This window comes from Manis pentadactyla, chromosome 3 (genome assembly GCF_030020395.1).
Source record: "Manis pentadactyla isolate mManPen7 chromosome 3, mManPen7.hap1, whole genome shotgun sequence".
Lineage (NCBI taxonomy): Eukaryota > Metazoa > Chordata > Mammalia > Pholidota > Manidae > Manis > Manis pentadactyla.
In genome coordinates this window covers 142,162,140-142,174,385 of record NC_080021.1, presented here as the reverse complement: position 1 = coordinate 142,174,385, position 12,246 = coordinate 142,162,140, and positions in this window count along the sequence as shown.

Sequence of the window (12,246 nt, the reverse complement as noted above, 5' to 3'; positions counted from 1 at the left end):
CATCTATGTTCATCAGGGATATTGGTCTGTAATTTTCTTTTTTTGTGGTGTCTTTGCCTGGTTTTGGTATTAGAGTGATGCTGGCCTTGCAGAATGAGTTTGGGAGTATTTCCTCCTCTTCTACTTTTTGGAAAACTTTAAAAAGGATGGGTATTAGGTCTTCACTAAATGTTTGATAAAATTCAGCAGTGAAACCATCTAATCCAGGGTTTTGTTCTTAGGTAGTTTTTTGAATTCCAATTCACTTTTGTTGCTGGAAATTGGTCTATTCAGATTTTCTGTTAATTCCTGGGTCAGGCTTGGAAGGTTGTATTTTTCTAGAAAGTTGTCCATTTCTTCTAGGCTATCCAATTTGTTAACATATAATTTTTCATAGTATTCTCTCATAATTCTTTCTGTTTCTGTGGTGTCCCTAGTGATTTTTCCCTTCTCATTTCTGATTCTGTTTATATATGTAGACTCTCTTTTTTTCTTGATAAGTCTGACTAGGGGTTTATCAATTTTGTTTATTTTCTCAAAGAACCACCTCCTGCTTTCATTGATTCTATTATTTTATTCTCGATTTTATTTATTTATGTTCTAGTCTTTATTATGTCCCTCCTTCTACTAGCTTTGGGCCTCATTTGTTCTTCTTTTTCTAGTTTTGTTAATTGGGGTTTAGAGTGTTCATATGGGATTGTTCTTCTTTCCTGAGGTAGGCCTGTATTGCAATATACTTTCCTCTTAGCATGGCCTTCGCTGCATCCCACAGACTTTGCAGTGTTGAATTATTGTTGTCATTTGTCTCCATATATTGCTTGATCTCTGTTTTTATTTGGTCATTGGTACATTGGTTATTTAGGAGCATGTTAATAAGCCTCCATGTGTTTGTGGGCTTTTTCATTTTCTTTGTATAATTTATTTCTAGTTTCTTACCTTTTTGGTCTGAGAAGTTGGTTGGTACAATTTCAATCTTTTTGAATTTACTGAGGCACTTTTTGTGGCCTAGTATATGATCTATTCTTGAAAATGTTCCATGTGCACTTGAGAAGAATGTGTATCCTGTTTCTTTTGGATGGAGTGTTCTGTAGATGTCCGTTAGGTCCATGTGTTCCAATATGTTGTTCAGTGCCTCTGTCTCCTTACTTATTTTCTGTCTGGTTCATCTGTCCTTTGAAGTGAGTGATGTGTTGAAGTCTCCTAAAATGAATGCATTGCATTCTATTTCCCCCTTTAGTTCTGTTAATATTCGTTTCACATATGTAGGTGATCCTGTGTTGGGTGCATAGACATTTATAATGGTTATATCCTCTTGTTGGACTGACCCCATTATCATTCTGTAATTTCCTTCTTTGTCTCTTGTGACTTTCTTTGTTTTGAACTCCATATTGTCTGATATAAGTACTGCATCTCCTGCTTTTTCCTCCCTATTAGTTGCATGAAATATCTTTTTCCATCCCTTTACTTTTAGTTTGTGTATGGCTTTGGGTTTGAAGTCAGTTTCTTGTAAGCAGTATATAGATGGGTCTTGTTTTTTTATCCATTCAGTGACTCTATGTCTTTTGATTGGTGCATTCAGACCATTTACATTTAGGGTGATTATCGATAGGCATGTATTTATTGCCATTGTAGGCTTTAGATTCGTGGTTACCAAAGGTTCAAGGGTAATTTCCTAACTACCTAATAGTCTAATTTAACTCACTTAGTATGCTATTACAAACACAACCTAAAGGTTCTTTTTTTCCACTTCTATTCTTTATATATTAGGTATCACATTCTGTACTGTTTGTCTATCCTTTGATTGACTTTGGGGGTAGTTGACTAATTTTGCATCTGCTTCGTAATTAATTGTTCTACTTTCTTTACTATGGTTTTATTTCTCCTGGTGACTGATATTTAACCTTAGGAACACTTCCATCTATAGCAGTCCCTCCAAAATACACTGTAGAGGTGGTTTGTCAGATGTAAATTCTCTCAGCTTTTGCTTATCTGAAAATTGTTTAATCCCACCTTCAAATTTAAATAATAATCTTGCCAGGTAGAGTATTCTTGGTTTGAGGCCCTTCTGCTTCATTGCATTAAATATATCATGCCACTCCCTTCTGACCAATAAGGTTTCTGTAGAGGAATCTGATGATAGCCTGATGGGTTTTCCTTTGCATGTGATCTTTTATCTCTCTCTAGCTGCTTTTGAAAGTCTGTCTTTACCCTTGATCTTTTCCACTTTAATAATTATATGTCTTGGTGTTGTCTTCCTTGGGTCCCTTGTGTTGGGAGATCTGTGCACCTCCATGGCCAGAGAGGCCAGATTGGGGATGTTTTCAGCAATTACCTTCTCAAAGACACTTTCTATCCCTTTTCCTCTCTCTTTTTATGGTACTCCTCTAATGCAAATATTGTTACATTTCAATTGGTCATACAGTTCTGTCAATATTCTATCATTCCTATAGATCCTTTTTTCTCTCTGTGCCTCAGCTTCTTTGTATTCCTCTTCTTTAATTTCTATTCCATTTACCATCTCTTATACTACATCTAATCCTCTTTTAAATCCCTCCATTGCACCTTTCATTTTAGATGTGGAATTTCTTAATGATTGAATCTTTGTCTTAAATTGGTCCCTGAGATCTTGAATATTTTTCTATACCTCCATGAGCATGTTTAAGATTTTTATTTTGAACTCTCTTTCAGGAAGATTGGTGAGTTCCATTTCACTTGGTAAGTATTCTAAAACCTTGCTACTCAAAGGGGATCTGCAGACCAGCAGCACAGGTATTACTTAGGGTTTCACTAGACGTGCAGAACTGCTGGCCCTCCTCCACCTTTGGAATCAGTCTGCATATATTAACAAGATTCCCAGATGATTTATTTATACTTAACACTTAACTATCTGAAGACATGGACTCCATGGCAAATACTAAACAGGAACTTGATAGTCAGCAGCTTGGGAATTACCCATTCATGGAAGGAAAACTACTAAGGAGAGTTTTAGGCTGGGTGACTGCTGCTGGTTCAGAGCCCTTGCTTTGGAAAGGTTGGATTCCAGGCCACTGAGAATTGCAGCCATTACTCGCAGGTTCCGGGGGAGGAGCAGGGGAGGCAGCTGACAGCACACATCCCACAGTGACTTAACCTCCACAGGCTGCACTTCTCAAAGGAGGCTGATGGTAGGAGGCTGAGGGTCCTGGGGGCCTCCTGCCCTGTTCTCCCTCTGAAATCTGGTCCAGCTGACCCCGGGCCTAGGGGGTTCAGCTGCTAGTGCATGATTAAGGCAGGTTTCTTTCTACACAGGAATTCTCTTAGTAGCTAACCAGAGTTCCATTTCTCTGTATAATAGTTGTGGTTCTTTCCAAATGAATTACTGTGATCATTTGAAAGAAATACAGCAATCATCACCCATATTTTAATACAGGACAGTAAGTTCCTAATTGGATGGAAACCCCATTTTCCTCAGGTCTTGCTTTGATTGATAACCATATGTACAAGAGACCAGAATTACAACATACTGAGCTGGATGCTGTTTATGTGCAGTTAGCTCATCGCATTTCCCCAAATTCTGAGATTGTTCTACCGAAGGGGAAACAGGCTCAGGGAAATTACCAAACCTGGGCCAGGCCACAAACCCGTGATCAAATCCCCCCAGTACCCTTCACCCCCAGACCTGTATCTGGCATGCCGGCTTCTAGAGCTAAACCTCAGCATCAGGCTAGTTACATTTGTGTTTACTCAGGGTTGGTGCCATTAACTGGCCCAGGTCATGTAAGCTCTGAGGCACCAATGGGACACTGACAGTGAAGAGCTTTGCAGGTGCTGAGGGTCTTACAGTTGCTGGTAGATGGCATGGGAATGACCAGGCAGCTTCACATCAAGGCTGCTGCACCTCCTGATCTCTCAGGTGTCAAAACATGAAAAGAAAGGCCGCTTTTGAAAGGTGTTTCCTGCAGAAAGAAACCTAAGAGGTACTGGAAATCTTAGGGACATCTGAACTTGAGGGGATTTTTTGGACCTTCTCCCCACGTTTCTTCTTTGAGGAAAAAAATTATCTTGTGAGTCAGAGCAGAGGGCAGGGGGATGCCCTGCAGAGTGGCCCATCTCCTGAAACTCAGAGGAGTATTTTAGTCACTCGCAGGACTGAGACAAACCACTGGCTCTGCCTCTGGTGCATGTGAAGATCCCAGCACAGCAACTGGTCGTCCACGTGCCACACAGGGCACTATGAAGGATGCCTGGATTGGGAAGCAGAGCCTGGATACAGAGGCAGAACGGGCAGAATGAGATGTGGCTGACAATGCTGTGGGCAAGGCAGTTTGCCAAACATGGTTATGACATGCCTGGTGCTAAAGGAACATGAGAGAAATGAGAGAGCTTCTGTCTTCAAGAGCCTTAGGACACTGTGCAAGGGACAAAAGCCACGACCCAAACACCTGTACGAAACTGCTGGCGTCATGAGCCCAGAGCCCCGTGCCCGACCTGTGGAGGTGGGTCTGCTGTGCTCTGGCCTCCTAGGCCTCCTTCTCTCCATCCCTCTCTCAGACCCTCTGTGGGGTTTTGCAGCGGCTCCCTGCTGTTGTCCTCTCCAGGCCTTCCCCACACTCCCCAGGGCAGCCAGGCTGACAGGTCTGAATGCAGTTGTTTGGAGGACCCCCTTGTCTCATAACCTCTGAGGTACCTTTTCCAAGTGCACCTGTCTTGGCCCCTGTGAGATGCATTGTGGCCCAGCTGCCAGAGGCACTAGCTGCAGCCAGACAGCATGGGCTGGCACCCTGACTTGGCCACTTAGTGTGTCACCCTAGGTCAACTATTTTATCCATGCTGTGCTTTAAATTCTCAAATACGAGATAGAGACCTACTTCACTGGATTGTTGTAACACTGTGTGTTGACACAAGTAACAGTGAATTGCACCGTTCCTGGCATGCGTGAGTAGGCAGTAAATGCTAGTTATGACCAACACTTACCATTCTCTCCCCATCGGTGTCTGTTATTTGCCAACTCTGGTCTTCAGGGTCAGGGACTGCCTCTGATCATCTGTGAAGCCTCAGGGCCAGTGGTGAGCAGGTGCTTACAAATATGCCGGAAGGGGAATTTTAAAACCCTCTTTGGAGGTGAGTATAAAGCTTGGCTGACAGATTTGGAAAAGGCATTGTTGGTAGGGATAATGACAGGGAGAACGTAAGGAAGAAATGTATGTGGGTGTGCGATATAATGAGTCCTAACAAATACATATTATTTCCCAGGTATATTTGGTCTTCGTCCACAGTTCCTGAAAACACTGCAGTCTTAAAGGTGAAATGGGTGTTTTGCCATGTTAATGAGGGGCTTTTTGGACCACCACCCATGGGCAGGGGCTAGAGGCTGAATCAGCCAATGGCCAATCATTTAGTCAATCGTGGCTATGCAGTGAAGCCCTCACAAAACTCCTGAGCTGATCGCTCTCTGCTTTCTTGGATCCTGCTTCTCAGTCAGAAAGAGCTTCTCTGCTTGGGTCCAGGCCCCAAGCTCCATGAGGATAGAAGTTCCTTTATTTGGGACCTTGCCCTATATATCTCTTCATGTGGCTGTTAACTAGCATCCTTTATGGTATCCCGTTATTAAACTGGAAGTGTTTCTCTGAGTCCTGTGAGCCACTCTAGCAAATTAATCGAACCCAAGGGGGAGGTCGTGGAAACCTCCAATCTATAGCTGGGAGGTCAGAGCACAGGCAATTGCCTGGTTCTTGCGACTGGCATCTGGAGTGGGCTGTGGAGGGCTGTCCTGTAGGATGGAGCCCTTAACTCAGGAAATCTGGTGCTTTCTCTGGGCACATAGCATCCGAATTGAGTTCTCCAACACCCTGCTTGTGTTCAAGATTGCTTGGTGTTATGTTTGGGAAGACCCCCTCCCACATACCTACACACATTGGAATCAGCTCTGGGAACCCAAATAGAGTTACACAACTATCACTGCTGTGTATCAAAGCTATTGTTATGTGTATGTATGTAGGAAAAGACAACATAGCAGGGGTCTGGAGGAAGCAACTTGATGAGGTGGATGACATCACAGTGAAACAGGAAGACAAGGATGAAGAATAAAGGGAATGATGGGGGCTCTGGAGCGATCTGATATGTTGGTCAAAGGACTGCATGGAGCACATAGCACCTAACAGACTTGATGCAACAGAACAGGGAGAGAAAATTCCTGGTAGCAGGGAGACTAGTTAGAAAAACATGGCATTTATTTATTAGCTACTTATTAGCAACTGTAACAGCTACTATACCCAAGCCTTCTACTTTAGAAAGAAAAGGCAATATTATGATCACAGAGGCCCTTTTTTTTTATTGACAACTCATCCTCTACATACATACAGTATCGAACAAATTGTAAGTGGATGTACAATTATATTAATGAATACAAACTCATAAACATTTACATGAAGCGACTGTTCTAGGTTCTGGAGCATTTTGTGCCACGTACTTTAGTAACTATGCCAAATGTAAAGGAACTCAGACTACTTTTTTTTTGTAGATAATTATTTTTTATTGAAGGGTAGTTGACACACAGTATTACATTACATTAGCTTCAGGTGTACAACATAGTGATTCAACATTTATATACATGACAATTCTAGGTAGCAGCTATCACCCTACCAAGCTGTTACAATATCTTGACTGTATTCCTTATGCTATACATTACATCCCGATTACTTATTTATTTTACCATTGGAAGTGTGTACTTTTTTTTTTTTTTTTGTGAGGGCATCTCTCATATCTATTGATCAAATGGTTGTTAACGACAATAAAATTCTGTATAGGGGAGTCAATGCTCAATGCACAATCATTAATCCACCCCAAGCCTAATTTTCATCAGTCTCCAATCTTCTGAGGCATAACAAACAAGTTCTTACATGGAGAACAAATTCTTACATAGTGAATAAGTTACATAGTGAACAGTACAAGGACAGTCATCACAGAAACATTCGGTTTTGCTCATGCATTATGAACTATAAAGAGTCAGTTCAAATATGAATACTCATTTGATTTTTATACTTGATTTATATGTGGATACCACATTTCTCTCTTTATTATTATTATTTTTAATAAAATGCTGAAGTGGTAGATAGATACAAGATAAAGGTAGAAAACATAGTTTAGTGTTGTAAGGGAGCAAATGTAGATGATCAGGTGTGTGCCTGTAGACTATGTGTTCATCCAAGCTAGACAAGGGCAATAAAACATCCACGTATGCAGAAGATTTCTCTCAGAACAGAGGGGGTGAGGTTCTAAGCCTCACCTCTGTTGATCCCCAATTTCTCACCTGATGGCCCCCCTGCGACTGTGCCTGTCGTAGGTTGTTCCTCCCTTGAGGAATCTTACCTGTCTCTGGCTAACCAGTCACCTTCCGGGGCCATACAGGGAAATGTAAAGTTGGTAAGTAAGAGAGAAGCCTTACTGTTTGAAAAGGTTAGCTTTTTGCTTCTTTGCATATTTATGCCCTGTGGCTTCTATGCCCAGCATTTGTCTTGAGGTATTTTTACCACTTGGAAGAATTATGATACTCGGTAAATTTGATATGAGGCACGAATTCTATTTAAGGGTTGTAATTAGGAAGGAAGAAGAAAAGCTATAGAAGTAGCAGGTGGCAGAAAACATGGGAAGATTGATTATTTCTTTGACATGTCTTCTTGTAGAGTAACTTCAGCATGTATAGGTTTTAAGCTACTACTTAAATTGCACACACACATTAACATAATAGGAGTATAGTTACATAACCAAAGCATATCTGTAATTACCAACCATTTCCAGTGAAACCAAGAAAACCAGTTAGGCACCTAAGGCATTTGTGAAAACTTATCTATGATATGGTGGATATTGTCCAACTGAACTTGAACAGTCTGAGAGAAATCAGACAAATTAAAACAAACCATTCCTGGGGAATGTTCACATCCCCTTATGATCTTTTAACAGTAAATAGTCTGTAGTTGTAAGATTTTGGAGCGCTACAATTTGCACTTCTCCTAATTCTTGATTGAGTTCCAACAGTATAGATCCAGTCAAATTTGTTTACTGTATGCACAGGTCAGCTTAGATATCTCCTTCCTCATTCCCATAGCAAGTCCAGGAGCTGGTGGGATGAGTGCATCTACAGCTGTAGCAGTGCGTGGATCTTTCTTGGGGTCTTTTGATGATCATCTGCTGGCACGAGTCTTCCAGAGAGTGCAGATGTTGGAAGTTCTCTTTCATATCATATCTTAGTTCATTTTCGGGGTAGCCCAATTAGGCTTTGATCCTCTGTATAAACACAAACAGACCCTTTGCCTACACTTTTATATGCCCTTTATACCATTGTGTAGAACTCATTGGAGGTCTCCACACAGGAACTGCCATTTTTTTTTTTTTGGTATCACTAATCTACACTTACATGACGAATATTATGTTTACTAGGCTCTCCCCTATACCAGGTCCCCCCTATAAATCCCTTTACAGTCACTGTCCATCAGCATAACAAAATGTTGTAGAATCACTACTTGCTTTCTCTGTGTTGTACAGCCCTCCCTTTTCTCCCATCCCCACATGCATGCTAATCTTAATCCCCACCTACTTCTCCCCTTATCCCTCCCTACCCACCCATCCTCCCCAGTCCCTTTCCCTTTGGTACCTGTTAGTCCATTCTTGAGTTCTGTGATTCTGCTGCTGTTTGGTTCCTTCAGTTTTTCCTTTGTTCTTATATTCCACAGATAAGTGAAATCATTTGGTATTTCTCTTTCTCCACTTGGCTTGTTTCACTGAGCATAATACCCTCCAGCTCCATCCATGTTGCTGCAAATGGTTGGATTAGCCCTTTTCTTATGGCTGAGTAATATTCCATTGTGTATATGTACCACATCTTCTTTATTCATTCATCTATCGATGGACATTTAGGTTGCTTCCAATTCTTGGCTATTGTAAATAGTGCTGCGATAAACATAGGGGAGCACTGATCTTTCTCATACTTGATTGCTGCATTCTTAGGGTAAATTCCTAGGAGTGCAATTCCTGGGTCAAATGGTATGTCTGTTTTGAGCATTTTGATGTACCTCCATACTGCTTTCCACAATGGTTGAACTAACTTACATTCCCACCAGCAGTGTAGGAGGGTTCCCCTTTCTCCACAGCCAGGCCAACATTTGTTGTTCTCTGTCTTTTGGATGGCAGCCATCCTTACTGGTGTGAGGTGATACCTCATTGTAATTTTAATTTGCATTTCTCTCATAATTAGTGATGTGGAGCATCTTTTCATGTGTCTGTTGGCCATCTGTATTTCTTTCTTGGAGAACTGTCTGTTCAGTTCCTCTGCCCATCTTTTAATTGGGTTATTTGTTTTTTGTTTGTTGAGGCGTGTGAGCTCTTTATATATTCTGGACGTCAAGCCTTTATCGGATGTGTCATTTTCAAATATATTCTCCCATACTGTAGGGTTCCTTTTTGTTCTATTGATGGTGTCTTTTGCTGTACAAAAGCTTTTCAGCTTAATATAGTCAGACTTATTCATTTTTGCTGTTGTTTTCCTTGCCCGGGGAGATATGTTCAGGAGGAGGTCACTCATGTGTATGTCTAAGAAGTTTTTGCAAATGTTTTCTTCCAAGAGTTTAATGGTTTCATGACTTACATTCAGGTCTTTGATCCATTTTGAGTTTACTTTTGTATATGGGGTTAGACAATGGTCCAGTTTCATTCTCCTTCATGTAGCTGTCCAGTTTTGCCAGCACCATCTGTTGAAGAGACTGTCATTTCGCCATTGTATGTCCATGGCTCCTTTATCAAATATTAATTGACCATATATGTCTGGGTTAATGTCTGGATTCTCTAGTCTGTTCCATTGGTCTGTGGCTCTGCTCTTGTGCCAGTACCAAATTGTCTTGATTACTATGGCTTTATAATAGAGCTTGAAGTTGGGGAGTGAGATCCCCCCTACTTTATTCTTCTTTCTCAGGATTGCTTTGGCTATTCGGGGTCTTTGGTGTTTCCATATGAATTTTTGAATTATTTGTTCCAGTTCATTGAAGAATGTTGCTGGTAGTTTCATAGGGATTGCATCAAATCTGTATAGTGCTTTGGTCAGGATGGCCATTTTGACGATATTAATTCTTCCTAGCCACGAGCATGGGATGAGTTTCCATCTGTTAGTGTCCCCTTTAATTTCTCTTAAGAGTGACTTGTAGTTTTCAGAGTATAAGTCTTTCACTTCTTTGGTTAGGTTTAATCCTAGGTGTTTAATTTTTTTTGATGCAGTTGTGAATGGAGTTGTTTTCCTGATTTCTCTTTCTGTTGGTTCATTGTTAGTATATAGGAAAGCCACATATTTCTGTGTGTTGATTTTGTATCCTGCAACTTTGCTGTATTCCGATATCAGTTCTAGTAGTTTTGGGGTGGAGTCTTTAGAGTTTTTTATGTACAGTATCATGTCATCTGCAAATAGTGACAGTTGAACTTCTTCTTTACCAATCTGGATTCCTTGTATTTCTTTATTTTGTCTGATTGCCATGGCTAGGACCTCCAGTAGTATGTTAAATAACAGTGGGGAGAGTGGGCATCCCTGTCTAGCTCCCGATCTCAGAGGAAATGCTTTCAGCTTCTCGCTGTTCAATATAATGTTGGCTTTGGGTTTATCATAGATGGCCTTTATTATGTTGAGGTACTTGCCCTCTATTCCCATTTTGCTGAGAGTTTTTATCATGAATGGATGTTGAACTTTGTCAAATGCTTTTTCAGCATCTATGGAGATGATCATGTGGTTTTTGTCTTTCTTTTTGTTGATGTGGTGGATGATGTTGATGGACTTTCGAATGTTGTACCATCCTTGCATCCCTGGGATGAATCCCACTTGGTCATGGTGTATGATCCTTTTGATGTATTTTTGAATTTGGTTTGCTAATATTTTGTTAACTATTTTTGCATCTATGATCATCAGGGATATTGGTCTGTAGTTTTCTTTTTTGGTGGGGACTTTGCCTGGTTTTGGTATTAGGGTGATGTTAGCTTCATAGAATGAGTTTGGGAGTATCCCCTCCTCCTCTATTTTTTGGAAAACTCTAAGGAGAATGGGTATTATGTCTTCCCTGTATGTCTGATAAAATTCTGAGGTAAATCCTTCTAGCCGGGGGTTTTGTTCTTTGGTAGTTTTTTGATTACCGCTTCAATTTCGTTGCTGGTAATTGGTCTGTTTAGATTTTCTGTTTCTTTCTGGGTCAATCGTGGAAGGTTGTATTTTTCTAGGAAGTTGTCCGTTTCTCCAATGTTTCCCAGCTTGTTAGCATATAGGTTTTCATAGTATTCTCTAATAATTCTTTGTATTTCTGTGGAGTCTGTCGTGATTTTTCCTTTCTCGTTTCTAATACTGTTGATTTGTGTTGACTCTCTTTTCCTCTTAATAAGTCTGGCTAGAGGCTTATCTATTTTGTTTATTTTCTTGAAGAACCAGCTCTTGGTTTCATTGATTTTTGCTATTGTTTTATTCTTCTCAATTTTATTTATTTCTTCTATGATCTTTATTACCTCCCTCCTTCTGCTGACCTTAGGCCTCATTTGTTCTTCTTTTTCCAATTCTATAATTGTGACATTAGACCATTCATTTGCGATTGCTCTTCCTTTTTTAAATATGCTTGGATTGCTATATACTTTCCTCTTAAGACTGCTTTTGCTGTGTCCCACAGAAGTTGGGGCTTAGTGTTGTTGTTGCCATTTGTTTCCATATATTGCTAGATCTCCATTTTGATTTGGTCATTGATCCATTGATTATTTAGGAGTGTGCTGTTAAGCCTCCATGTGTTTGTGAGCCTCTTTGCTTTCTTTGTACAGTTTATTTCTAGTTTTATGCCTTTGTGGTCTGAAAAGTTGGTTGGTAGGATTTCAATCTTTTGGAATTTTCTGAGGCTCTTTTTGTGGCCTAGTATGTGGTCTATTCTGGAGAATGTTCCATGTGCACTTGAGAAGAATGTATATCCTGTTGCTTTTGGATGTAGAGTTCTATAGATGTCTATTAGGTCCATCTGCTCTATTGTGTTGTTCAGTGCTTCCGTGTCCTTACTTATTTTCTGCCCAGTGGATCTATCCTTTGGGGTGAGTGGTGTGTTGAAGTCTCCTAGAATGAATGCATTGCAGTCTATTTCCCCCTTTAGTTCTGTTAGTATTTGTTTCACATATGCTGGTGCTCCTGTGTTGGGTGCATATATATTTAGAATGGTTATATCCTCTTGTTTGACTGAGCCCTTTATCATTATGTAGTGTCCTTCTTTATCTCTTGTTACTTTCTTTGTT